General features: G+C 33.6%; 2 non-coding genes across 2 annotated transcripts; both read right to left on the bottom strand.

Annotated features, from left to right (window-relative positions):
- Window positions 1-9,124: 9,124 nt before the first annotated feature.
- LOC119998044 lies at window positions 9,125-9,206 on the bottom strand. The gene has a single exon (XR_005468170.1). It is a non-coding gene; the product is annotated as a small nucleolar RNA R160 (small nucleolar RNA).
- Window positions 9,207-10,233: 1,027 nt separating this feature from the next.
- Window positions 10,234-10,319, bottom strand: LOC119998055. The gene has a single exon (XR_005468183.1). It is a non-coding gene; the product is annotated as a small nucleolar RNA snoR118 (small nucleolar RNA).
- Between the last annotated feature and the right edge of the window lie 4,614 nt (window positions 10,320-14,933).

The raw sequence follows: 14,933 nt of genomic DNA, 5'->3' as shown, positions 1-14,933 counted from the left end.
GAAAAATAGAGAGAAGAAAATAACACAGAATTTACGTGGTTCGACAATTTATTTACGTCCACTGGTTCTATGTCTGTTTTCAATATAAGAATTTCAATAGTATATTCGTTTAGGATTTTAACCCTTATATACCAGCGACCTAAGTACCTGAAAAATACAATTATACCCCCATAAAAAAATAACTAACCCACATCAGTAATATCTTACCATATTGCGGAGTCTCCGTCCCCGACACATATTGACAATAATGAACAAGTGTAACCACGATATGTTACGCTCCCCTCACGCACCACTTCCCATTTTCTAAAACTTTTAGGTATTAAGTAATACTTCTACTATAAACCATTATTTAACAATGTATACTACCAAATTGATGGTACCTTAACATATCATTATATAGTGACCAATAAAGCTCCAAGTAGTTGATATACTGGATAATGCTTAGTGATCATATGTATAAACTAGTGCTCCTAAGTCCTAACTCTTGCTCAGCCAACTTGTCCTCAATCATCAATGTATGAATTTTGATCAAATATATTAAATTGATTTAAATAATATTTTGCCCCCTGAAGTTTTGAAAACTATTGACCATTTGATAGTTTTACCCAATAATTTGTCCAAATGGAAGTTCAACGATTTTTTTAACCGAGAACGACGCTATACAAGTTTATTATTTGGATACCTATGATGGGTCTAAACTCAGGTCGTCAGGTTTACGCGCACAAAACTTTATCACCTGATGACATGGTAAATTAAGCTAAAGCCTAGCGCATGCATGGCCACATAGTATTTACTCACAGTGAGAATCAAACTCAAGACCTCCCGAGTCCTTACGATTTGACCCATAGAAATTCACCTATTGGATTATCACCCAAGTGGTTGAAGTCTTAGGAGATGCTAATATGTTTCTAGAAACCTTCAATTATGTCCATAAATAAAATATAACATGAATATAATATTATATATAATACATGCATAGCCTAATTGAACTTTTATACTGACATGACATATAAAAGATGAACATTATTTGCACCTCATTTTTTTGTTAAGTAAACCTCATTAACCCTTTAAAAACACGTTAGAATAGGGTGTACTTAGTAAAAAATAGGGTGCAAATAATGTTCATCCATATAAAAAGATAAACATAATACGGTTGTCCTCTAGTTAGAGTTGGTGCTATTGTTGATATTTTTGATGCCAAATGAGTTAATAGAATATTATAACTAACTGCCAATAAATGGCAGAAACTAGAATGTCTAATTGCCCTCTCTCTTTTAAAAATGAATACTATCACCATTTATTTAACAAGGTAACTAATCACACTTTTTTGGTATATACTGGAATGATCCTAAATCTTAATTTTTCAAAATATTTTGACAATTTGTATAACGATCCATCCTAAAAAGAATCTACGAAATGATTAGACTATCTTAAATTTGTCCGCAATCAAACAAAATCTCTCAAATTCTTTTCTTTCAATCTCAAAACTAGATCAATACAACTACAACGAATAGTAAATTAGTAAACATAAATATGTCTCTATGAAAAAATTTAATGCGGAAGCTGAAACGATAAGACATAGCAAACACTATCCATAACTCTTGTAATAGTCAGTCTCGGAGGGGTCTGCAAAATGACTAAACTAGGCTCAACTACCAAAATTTTTTGTGAAAATTCTCAAAGTGTATTATTATAAAAATAAATACTAGAAACGTTCAAACAACCCTAAATGCAATCGACTAAAATTTAATATACGGAAGTTAAAACGATAAAACCTAGGCAAAACACTATCCATGACTCCCATATATCAGTATCCATAGCATATCACCCTCACGCCATCGAAAGTTGGTCATCATTGACAAACTTACTTTAAAGTGGAAAAACAAAGAAATGATGAGATATAAAATCCAATAGTACTTGAATACCTGTGGCAGATATTGAGTGGACAAGTATTAACAAATGACATGAACGATAAATGAATACCGAAATAGCAAACAAGATATAAAATAGTTTAACTGCATATGAACAAAGAGCAAACAACCGAAACAATCACAATAAATATGATAGACGATAATGCATATGATCGTGCCACAATCAACGACAACAATGCATTATATATGAGCATGCAATATATTTATGCAGTCATACACATCACAACCCCCCAACACAACAATATGTAGCACAAGGCGGTTCGGAACCACCATTAGAGGCGATGGTGCTCAAATACCTATTGGATTGAGTATATTAGAATGATTTGATGTGGCATATTGAGGTATATTCAAGTTAGTGGAGTCTTGTAATAATATATTGATATTGTGACTCCTTGTGCAAGTAGACTAACTATTAATTAGAAAATATTATTGTTATATTGGCAGAACCATCTCTACTAAGTGATAGGTTTGGGGAGTTGGAATGCTTTGTAGGTAATCGTCTATGCTTTCCTGAATAACTGCTCATTCTACATAAGCCAAGGCCTATTGATTGGCTTGAGCACTCTTGGTTCAACGAAAGGAGAAGAACTGCTTCTGGAGAAGAATTTTCCTGGTTATAATCATGTTTACATGTTAGTGTTTTACTCTAGATTATTCTTAACATAGAGTTGTATTTCCATGTTCATGTAATCACGTTGCTTAGTTGAAATATGATGTAAATAAGGTTTGTGTTAATAATATCATCCATCACAACTATCAAAAGGCAGCACACGACAACCTGAAACCACTATCGGAGGCTGTGCCACTCAAATATCCCATATAATCACACGGGTAACAGAAAGAGGATATATAATCCTAGGAAGCGATCACATCTTATGATGGTATGTCACGAGTACAACCATCGCAAAAGCCAGACAACAATAACAAGGTTATTCACAACTACCCATACAACTCCTCAAATCAAAATCGGCCATACCACAACAATAAGGCCATCACAACACCACAAACTACAATAGACTAGATAACAAGGATACCACAATAACCCAACTCCACCATCAACATCCATCCAAACCAACCAGTCAATCATAATGCATGAATTTTCAATAAACTTCCCATGCACTCAAAACTATTCAAAACTAGTGTAAAAATTATTTTATATTCTAAAAATATGATTTAAGGCTATACGAAAAACCTAATCAAAATGAAAATAGTTTATGTGATTCAAACTTAATTTTTTGAAAAATACAAAAAATATTTTCAAATATTTTTATTTTGAAGGCAAAAAGGTTTTAAAATAAAATTTGTTTATTTAAAAACATTTTCTAACAATTCAAAGTCGCAAAATGATTTAACGCCTATTCTACATGTCGAGAGAATCAATCGCCCTTATAAACAAGCTAAGAGGATAACTAGATCCAAACAACCAATTGAATATCGAAGCAAACCAACAATCAAGAACAATCGAGAAGACCGAAGGTAATGTAACAAACGAGTCTAATATGATTTCCAAGAACAAAATACGAAGAAATTGACGAACGAATAGCCAAGCAAATAAATAATTCACAGAATTATATGAAGCAAAAAATATCAAGCATTAGAGGCCAAGAATGTGAGGACCCCTACATGCCACGACAGGATAAAAAAATTAGCAACACACCAAACGAGCTCTATGAGAGTCCAAATCCACCCGAGCCTTAAGCAGTCTAGGGGTGTCCACAATCGATCTGCAATCGAGAAATCGATCCGTAACCTTGGTTGTTCGATTTTCAGACATGGTTTTTCGGTTATGGTTTCGGATATGGTTATGATTTTAGTAAATGTTTGGATATTTTTGTGATTATGATTTTTTCGGTTACGGTTATGGTTATAATAAAAAAACCGAATAATAGTAATATATATTATATATATATATCATATATGATATATTATATTATATAAATATATATTAGATTATATATATATATATATATAAATATATATAAGTTACATATTGTAATATGAGACTATGGGAGGCCAAGTAGTACTTGTAAAACTCTGATTATATCTTCATAACAAATAATAAATATATATTAAGATTGATTGGTTGAAACAAATGGTGGCTTTATCATTTTAAAATTCATATAAATTAAGATTGATTATTTCTAAAGCGAAAGTTGGGAGACATCTTCATGTATGTTTTCTTTTTTCTTTTTTTTCTTGATCATATTATTTCTTTCGGTCTTGTAAATTTATTTTTCTTTAATTGTGATTAGATAATATATTTATTATCATTATCATGAATTTTTATCAAACTTTATTAGATGGAGTTGGAGTCGATCATGGGCTATTTTCTCACTCTATTTGAAATCTATTCATACGTTTTCATTTCTTCAAAAATCGAAAACCGATCCGAAAAATATGGTTATTTTGGTTTGGTTATCCGAACATATATGGTTCGGTTATGGATTCTAAAATATCATAACCGAATCGATTCAGACATTTTCTGTTTTGGTTAAAAATTAACTGAAAACCTAATGGACACCCCTATGAAACACACCCTTGGCAAAAGCCAAGCACGGGCCTGAAGACCAGCCCAGACCCGACCCTAACCAGAAGACCGATCATGCCCAAAGCCAGGCCTAGGCCCGACTCCATCCTGATGCCGAGGTTTAAATATGATGAGCCCCATAAAGAGAAAAATGAGAGAAAATGGTCGGCACGCATGTTTTGCGAGTGATAAATGAGGCCATCTTGTGTGGTGTTTTAAAAACTTTTGAAAACATATTTTTTATGTTTTGTAGGTTTTCATAAAAATACAAACAAAAAATACAAACAAATGTTATTTTTTTATTTTTGTTTTCTATTTTTTGAAAACTAAAACAAAGTAATGATACCAAACATTATCTAAACCGGAAAATGAGAGATAGCCTGGTTGGTCAGGTTATCTACTCAGGACCTTGAGGTTCAGGGTTCTATTCTCACTAGGGGGTTTGGGATTTGGGTAGTTTTTCATCATCTGTGGTGGCCTTCATGCCCCTCGGCATGGCTTAGCGTGTGTGTGGCCTGTAGGCCTTTAAAAAAAAAAAAAAAATTATCTAGACCGTCCCTTAAAAGACTTAAAAAGTATGAAATTTTAATTATTTAGCAAAAAACCGTTGATTTACCAAATTTTCAATTCCTTTGTTAAGTTTAAAACCGACAGTTTTTTGACATACCGAACCCAAAATCACCGGTCAATGTGCCAGTTTTCCAATTCACGCGCTGGTCCGGTCCGATATCAATAACTATCGTCAAGACTCGAGCGATTGTTGTCATTAAATATATAAATGTATAAAGATGTCTCTCTCAAATGAAAATAACAGGACTAAAAATATTGTTTCTCATCCCCTAACCATTTCAGCTTTCTGAATGCAAAGCAACAAGTCATCATTTTTCTAACCCACATGAGTCAATATGTGTGTCTATATATATATATATATATATATATATTAAGAATGCAATACCACACAAGAAAAATAAAATAGTGTTGATTAGTAGTTGGTCACCTGTTGATTTAAACTAATGATCTGATCCTTCAAAAAAAAAAAAAAGAAGAAGAAAAGGGACCCCTGGTTTCTGGTCTCCTACCCTACCGGCCAAACTCATCAAGAAGAAGCAATCCATTAGCCATCTCTTGCCAAGAATCTTGACTTTGACTTTGAAAGATTCATCAAAATGTGACCTTTCTCTTTACCTCACTTGGTATGGTCAATTGTTTTACAAGTCTCAAAATCTATACAGAACCACCAGATTGTTATATTATTATCCGAAAAATTCGTTCATGAAGATTATTGAGCAATTTAAAACTATCAAAGTGGTCCATTTCACAGTTATGACCTTACTTTTTTAAGGGAAAATCTTTATATGAGGGAGAATTGGGTTCCAATAGGGCAACCATTCAACAACTTGTCTTTTTTTTTTTTTTTTGATATACAACACAAATATTATATAAGCAATACTACAACACACTACCCAGAATATTACATCCAGGCAAAAAAGTGTGTTGTAGGGAGAACTTATATACTACTCATGAGGGAACACACACAACCGATGTGGGAGTATTTCTGTGTTAAGCACAGTTACTTCAACCAGCATCACACACACACACAACCCAACACATGCAATACGCATCTTCAAATTTGTCTTTCTAGATGCATTTTCAATATTCATTTACATGTTTTACAATGTTATCTTCATAGTGGCATTGAAGGGTTGGGCATGTTTTCACTTTTAGCCATATATTTAATTAAATAGAAATTCTCACTTAAGTGTCTAGAGTAAAAATTACTTTTTGATAGTGTGGATGAGTAAGATAACAAATTGAATCCATTGCTTTGAGAATTGAGACCCACATGTTTCAAATCAATAATGAAAACATATATCCTTACTTTAATGAATATCACTTCTTGAGAGTGTTCATAAGTGAAATAACAAATGAGACCCACTCTATTGGGTCTCACATATTCCCAATTGGCGGCGAAAATATAGATCCACATTTTAGATCCTTTTGTTAAATCTGCATGAGAGAATTCCTATATACATTCATATGCAGCAAAATTAATCAAAAAGTCCAATAATATAGGAGTATGGTTGTGAAATTACTTTGAACACATAACACCTATTTCATTATATCTCACAAAATTATATAGACGGGGCGGCAAAACTTCGGTTCCGAATCGGACAACATCACGTATTTACAAAATATTTACATGACCGAATCCTAACCCATTTTGAATTTCAAACGTTATTAACTAACCACACTTAGATTGGTTTAAATTCAGACAACTAAATTGGACAATAACCTAATACGAGTTCAGGTCCGAACAAGTAAATAGGATAAAATTTATGTGTTTGGACCATAACCCTATTTTTAACTGGACAAACATTTTGTGTTTGGACATGAATTTTAGATATATAACTTATGTCCAAACTTGATTTAATTCGGGTCGGACAAATTCAATCATTCATACCAGAAAGAGTTTTACCACCCTACCCCCATCGCATGATCCATGACTCCACAATCTGCTTTTCTAGTTGATGAAAATAACATACTTTCACAGACAATGTGCCTGTTTGGTAAAACGGTTATATTGATTTTCAATACTAACGGAAAAGCTGAGCTTAAAGCTCTGTTAAATGTTGTGGGGTGTTTGGCGAACTAAAAAACTGACGCTAGCGGAAAAACTGTGGAGTAAAATAATATTTTAGATTTTATAATATTATAAATTAAAATTTTATAATAATGTTTTTATTTTTTCATTTTTTCATTTTATAAATATAAATCTATTTAATATTAATATAAATATATTTAGTATGAATAATATGTATAATATAAATATACATTTATTAAATATGTAAATATATTTAAATTGGAAGTTTTGGCTGCATACTGGGAGGGCGGTTACCCCCATTTTACCGGCAGAACCGGCCAAAATTTTTTTTGTTTGGTGAAGCGGACAACGATCAAACGAGCTCAACTACTTCATTTAAGTGTGCCTATTGAGGCACTAGAGGCGAAGGCACAGTATAGTCCTCAAATTTTTTTTAGTAAACCTAATTATGTAATAATTCATATAAAAAAACTCTCAAAATTTTCAATTTAGATCCTCTTGTTGTAAAATAATCATGCTCATGATTAAACAAGAACACAAGTGATAATTATTACTTATCATATTTTATAAATTTTTTATTTTTAATGTTACTTTTTAAACTTTCAAAGGTATAGTTAATAGATAACTCAAAAAAAATTCTAAGGATGTTGCCCCCACGAACCCCCGTATAGCTTTCCCTATCCTAACATAATATCCTTTGTTCATCCTTACGACCCCCTCATATTATGTACTGACTTCGCCCCTATGAGGCACTCAACTTCCTTGAAACAATTACTAACACGAGTAAACTCAAATTCTTTGCAATGATTACTAACAAAAAAAACTTAACTGGATAACAGGCCAAATTAGAGTAGTACTCGATAATGAAACTATTAATGTTAAAGAGGTAGCAGGTCAACAAACAATGCAACAATATTGTAATACCTCAATTTTATCCAGGTCCATTTTTCAATAAAATATTTTTTTTCTCTTTCTTTATATATATACACATTATATGATTTAAATTAATTCAATTTTTACATTTCAATTTTCTCTTCATTAAATTAAATTCAAAAAAAAAAAAAACACAAATCCAGGACCCAATTCATTTTTAGCCCAATTTAATTAACCTTAATTCAAATTACCCCAACCCAAGTAGTTTCAAGACCTAATTACAAATCCAAACTCACAAACCCAAGCCCATAAACCCAAAAACCAAATTGTTTCTTTTAGGTTTTGGGCTTATGGGCTTGGGTTTGTAGGCTTGGGCTTGTGACTAAATATTGAAACTAATTGGGTCCTTAAACAGTTAGACTTACGAGCTTGGATTCTTTAATCAAGGAAATAATCGAGTATTTGAGTTGATACATTATTCGACTTGAAATGATTTGAATTTAAAATAAAGTAAATTAAATTGGGTTAGAGATGAATTGAGTTCGGAAATTGTCTCTTTTTTATTTTCAATTTAATGAAGAGAAAATTAAAATGTAAAAACTGAATCAATTTAAATCATTATTTTACTTTGAATTTAATGAAGAGAAAATTAAATTGTAGAAATTGAATCAATCGAAAAAAATGTTTTATTGAAAAATTGATCCGAACAAAATGAAGTATTACATGTATTCAATACATTTGCTATTTCAATTAAATATTACGCATATTGGCCGGCTACGAGTATGAAGGGGACATCTTGCCCACACGAAGAGGAAGTCTAAAATATTTTAAAATGTTAAAAGAGGTAGCAGCAGGTCAACAAACAATGCAACAAAATATTTTGATCAAGAAAAGAAATATCTACCCTCAAATCTGCACAAATCAAACATGATTGCAGAAAATCCAACAAGCCAAATCTAAATCTTTGATCACCAGAATGACACAGAAATGTACAAGATGGTGAAATGAAAGTTGAAAAAAGATCATAATGGCAAGCTATAAAGACAGCAACACTCGCCCACAATTTTCATCAGTAGACATGATAATGGATAAAAGAAAACAAGCACATGCACTACTAGGGAAAGAACAAAGTAATGAATCTACTACTATAACAATTAATGAAGAATACTAATAGATGCAAGGATCAAGCAAACCAATCAGAGAACTTTGAAGACCAATACTATTTTGGGTATTCAACAGAAACATTCAGATCATAGTACTTCATCATCTTGCTTTGCTTCCTTTACCAAGTATACACTAAAATCAATCCCAAAATGTGACTTGACAACAACCAGCAATTCCTTTGTGGCAAAACATCATTGCAATCAAAACTTGATTAATCACAAACTAACTAATGTTTGATGCCAAAAGTTGTCAATGTTGCACTATAAATACCCTTTTTTCTCGTGGTTTCCTTGCAACTAAAACTTGAAAGAAGCAAGGGGCTATCTGGTGCAATCAAATACTCACTGAAAAAGGAGGATATTTCCCAGCTTAAGATTTTAAAACAGATAATAACTGAATGCAAATGTTAAAGATTCCTCTACAATTGAGGTTACTTCTCATAAGCCCTCAGATCTCATAGCTATATTGGATCATTATGGTAAAACTAAATAGTTTTCATTGGAAGCCTTTCCACATCTTCAACTGTCATAGGGGGAGAGAATGAGAATTAGAGAGAGAGAGAGAGAGAGAGAGAGAGAGAGAGAGAGAGAGGAAGTTAACAGTGACAATATATAGTAAAGGCTCACAATGAAAACCAAAGTAACCACTCCATAAAATGAGTTTTCCATCATCGGGCAAAAGCAAACAATTCTTAATCCTTTAAAGGACCATCTTTTCCACATAAATGTACTTTGTAAAAAAAATTGGAAGACCAGGAACCAGTTCCTCTTCAATAATATGGAATATGCAAAAGAAAACACCAGACAGGTCAACAACTATCTATGAAACCAGAGTCATGCAAATCAAAGACATGGCATAGAATTCAGAAAGTATCCGCAAAGTTATGATATGAAATTAAAATGGTGAAGCACTAGTAGAACAGTGACATCCTAATCCACATAAATGACTAGCAATATTGGTCCTATAGCTTTGGCATTATCAAGTTCGACAGACTGCAATCCATGATAACTAAACTTTAGAGACAAAAAAAAACTAAATTTCAGAGATGACACTCAAAATGAACACGGTAAAAACTCATTACCTACATCCGATTACAACAAGATGAACTGAATAAATGAAAGAAAATTGACAGATAAAAGTCAGATATAGCTTTCTAGGCTGCATTTCCATCAAAATAACAGTAAAAAACTGCTCAGAGCCCAGTGCATATATCATCATTCTACAATCTAAGTTCACAAATCCAAACAATATCCATGATTACCTACTCAAACAATTAGAATTAACAAAAAAAAAATGCCAGCATAAGAGCACAAGACCCAACAAATCAGAAACGCAAGTCACGTTCATAGCAAACAAAAATGGGCAAACTCGATAATTGGCACCCGTCAGAGTATATCAGATGAAGCACTCAGATCTAATAGCTTTATACCAATCATTCATGGTTTAGCATCAATTGCGGTCATCAAAAGCCTTCTTCGCACACCACCACGTTTATATATATTTACATAGTAGATACTAAGAAGAGGTTGGAAATGGAGGTGGTGGTGAGTGAAGGATTAGCGATCAACAACAACCATAGCCGACGCAACAGTCAATGGCGGCTCATAGCGAGCCGGTAGAGATGAAGTCAAACATAGCATAAAATTGAAAAACAAAATCACAAAACAACACAGCAACCAAAACGAAAACGAATACGAAAAATCTGAGAACGATTGACAGATATAGGTATGAGATTCAAGAGGAAGTACAAGCAGACGGAGGCCCAACCCCTGTAGAACGAGATTGGAGATACTAGGGTTTATATCGAACAATCAGAATGTGAAATGACCGACGTACCCATGTTCCTAGGGTTGTCTTTCTTGTTGTAACCTGGGCTTGGGCCTATCCATTGATGATCCTCTTCTGAGAGCCCAATGGGCCAATGATATGTTTTCTTAATGATGTTAAATCCGCGATCCACAACCTGTAGGTGTGCATTAGGTAAATCAATAAATCATGAGTCTATGTAATAATCCATAAAATACGTGTGTAAGGTAAACACATGGTAATTCCATATATGAGTTGGTAGGAATTGAATTCAACGATCTCTAAAGAAGGAAGAACTGATGTTATGTTTTGCGTATATACATGGTCCCGTTTAGCATTGCGTTTGCCACCCTAAAAACGCACCTCATTGCGATGGAGGGTGTGACATTCACAAAAGTGTTGTTTGGTAGTGTGGTGCGTATGGTAGGCACAACACCCCGCTGCATTTTTTTGGTGAAGTAGTAGCACCCAGTTGCTCCACCCAAAAACGCGAAGCATTTCAACGGAAAACACGGACATCGGCGTCATGTGGGTTGGATTTTTACAAGTTTGACCATATGAAATTTTTGTAATTACATTTCATGCCCTTTTGATTTACAACTCTAATGCCCGACCTTAGACTCTTTGGTAGGGTTGTGCAAAACCCACATATGACCCGACCCAGCTAATCCGCATAGTTGAGGGTTGGATAAGGATTTGTTAAAGGGTAATCCGACCTTATGCGGCTCGGATGAGGTATCTACCTTAACCCGACCCAACATCATTTTATTATATAATGTCATTTTATACTTTTATAGACAATACCCATTAATATATTAACACCTATTAGGCTATTACTCTTAGTTTATTAATATGAGGCTTGAGTATCTAATGGCCCAAGTGCCCAACCCACTTAATATGAGGCTTGAGTATTTAATAACATCATAATGATTTAGGTGGAAAATTTTAAATTTAATGATAGGTAACCCAAACTAACTGGTTTGACCCGATCCGATCCGACCCAATCCATCGTTAAATGAGGTTGATTAAGGGTTGAAATAAACCTCACCCGACCTTATGCGGGTCGGATGAGGTTTTTCCCTAAACCCGACCCATGTTCAACCCTACTCTCTAGTCGCCTGGAAGCCATTCCATCCCTCTCAAACCAAGCTCACCTACAGAGAAGATACGCACACCAGGTGACGTAAATCATCAATTATTCTTCTTTCCCTTGTACGGTCCCCTTGTATTTCATAAAACTGGAGAGTTGAATCGATTGTGATGAAAGCTAGAAGAAATTTCGAAGCCATAGCCACTCTCTCTGAATGATCCGACGAACAAACAACAATCGGAGAAGCAAAATTTGAGAGAGAGAGAGAGCAGATCGAGAGAGAGATTGAAGAGGAGAGTGAGATCGAGAGAGATGATAGAATTTTTGGGATTTTTTTGGTATAAAATTGTGGATAATATCAAAAAGAGACTCTTGGCAAGAAGGAAGATAATTTCATTTTGAGGGATGATATAAAATGATTAATCAAAATACTAGTTATAAAATTTATTTGGCATCAATATAATTTATTTTAAAAAATAATTAGTTATAAAATATAAATAATTAATTAAATAATATCAAATACTTTATTCACTAATAGTTGATCTCACCTCACAATAGTTTTGTACCAGCCAAACATTAAATTACAACAATGCTTTTCTGGGGTGTGCAATTAAATAATCAAAAAGTCATCATCTTCCCATCCCTAGAGCACATGCACTTAGCTAATAGAGAGTTAGTTAAGATACTAATGAATCAAGCATGTTGCCACTAACAAGATTTAATTAGAGCCTAAGTGGCGTTCATATGGTTAGTATAAGGGTGTGCGGCGGGAGTGGTATAAATATTGTAGAAGAATTGCTTAAATTAGTGACCATTTTGTACTTTGTGAGTCCAATTGAAACCCTTTTACTCATTTTAGTGCTCCACCAACTTTTGCCACTTGCCCACTGGAGGTGGATAAATCTCAATGACCTGCACCAACTACTACATTCACCCTCTCCCATGAACAAGTCTAAATCATCTCCAAGTTGGTTAGCTTTTGGATCACCTTACAATTCACCATCATGGAGCTTATTTTCCATGCATTTGTGTTTTGCTGCTTTCCTTTTGGTTTGCTGTTTTGTTTTTTTCCCTTTGTCCCAAGCCATCTTTCCTGATGCCTTCCCCCTGCTTTGATTGAATTTATATTTGTTCTATTAAAAAAAAAATTAAACGAGCAATAGATATTGCTAATTAGTCAATATCTATTACCCTGACACACTGGAATTGTGGGTTATTGTACATGCTCAATTGACTTTATTCAATGCACATTCAAGGATAGTAGCCTAACGACTTTGTGACTCTGTTCTTCAAAAGACGTACTCAAATTTTAAAAGGTCGGGTTTACACAGATGCAAGGCTTTTTACAAATCTAATAATTAGAAGGTTCCGAGAGACCTAATAATTATTCGATATGTATGAAATGAAGGAATTGTACATGTAAACTCTTAGGATAAGCAGAAAGTTGTGAGTTTAAGTTTAATGAATGTTTTCATTATTGCAATTGAAGAGATGGATTCTTGTTTAGCCAAGCATGCGCGAATTTCACCCTGTGTTATCTTACTGCATTAGGCCTCGGCTCACGTCTCAATTCGTCCATGAGGGATGCGGAGTCTTCCATGTGGTATGGAGTTTACCAATCAATTGTTCGATAGACAATTGGGTGGGTTCTACGTTATCATGAAAAAAATTGTTTAAGCGATTACTTGGGGCGAAGCATTGGACATCCTTGTTATAAAAACTATAGGTCTCTAAGTAGTTAACAATGATCTTTAAAGATTAAGATTAGATCTTCAAATTAACAAAAGCTAAATGGGTTTGTGATTACCTAATGATTCCATATGCGTGCTTGTGAAACAGTGAAAGAGGGGCGACAATTGGGTGGTTCCACGTTACTAGCATTTGATGACAGACAAAATACAATTTTGAGTTGTTAACCAATGCACTGATTAAAAATACATATATAATAAATAAAGAAAACAAAGAAACCTATGCAGCAAAAGTCTTCCATTAACAAACAAAATAAAAAATTAATATGCATAAAAAAAATGGGAAGAAAATTAATAGCAATAAAAATGACAAAGTGAAAAGGAATAATGTAATAAATTAATCTCTCATGCTTCGCATGCAAATGATTCCCTTGCTCTTTGCCGCCTCTCCACATATTTAATATATGTCTGACACACCCTGATATAAAATATTCAACACACACACACACACATATATATATGTATGTATGTATATATCTATGTATGTATGTGTGCAAGTACAGAAAGAGAGATTGAGAGAGAGAGAGAGAGTCTTGAAGTCCTTATATAATCTTTATGTAATCCTCTAATGGTGGAGAAGCAAGGTTGGAGTTGGAGCATATACAAGCCACCCTAAGAAGGCCAAGACTGAGAGCAAGCAACTACTCTTGGAAGTGCAGCTTCACTTCTAAAACCAGTGCTCACTTCTCAATATCTGTCAAACAATTAAGTCCTACCAATCAGCACTTCTTAAGGTTTTCTATTCTCTTGCAAAGCACTATTTCATGTTAATTCTTCTTCTCAGCTCCAAATATTTGATCAGGTGAGCTTCCTATGTAAAAAGTCTGATCTTCATACATGCTTTGATTCAGCTGAGTGTGTGTATGTGTTCTCAAGTACAGACGTCCGCAACTTAATAACTTACGCATTCTACTTTTTAAGTGTTTTCAAAAGTGAAATGAAAAATAAGACCTATTACTTTAGGTCCCACATATTTCAAATCAATGATGAGATTGAGGTGCGTAAGTTAATATAATTTGTTGGTGTCCGTATAAAAGAATTCATATATATATACATATATACTGTGCAAATTGTTTGTAATGGTGCATCACAGGTTCTTTTTCATCTTCATTTTCTTGGCTCTTGCTTCAATTTTTTAGTGTTTTATTGAAATGAGATAAAAAAAGAAGCCATTCAAGAAGAAGAGTCAGTT

Source organism: Tripterygium wilfordii, chromosome 4 (assembly GCF_013401445.1).
Source record: "Tripterygium wilfordii isolate XIE 37 chromosome 4, ASM1340144v1, whole genome shotgun sequence".
NCBI classification, from domain to species: domain Eukaryota; kingdom Viridiplantae; phylum Streptophyta; class Magnoliopsida; order Celastrales; family Celastraceae; genus Tripterygium; species Tripterygium wilfordii.
Note: the sequence above shows the minus strand (reverse complement) of the source record. Positions and strands in the feature narration are given on the sequence as shown.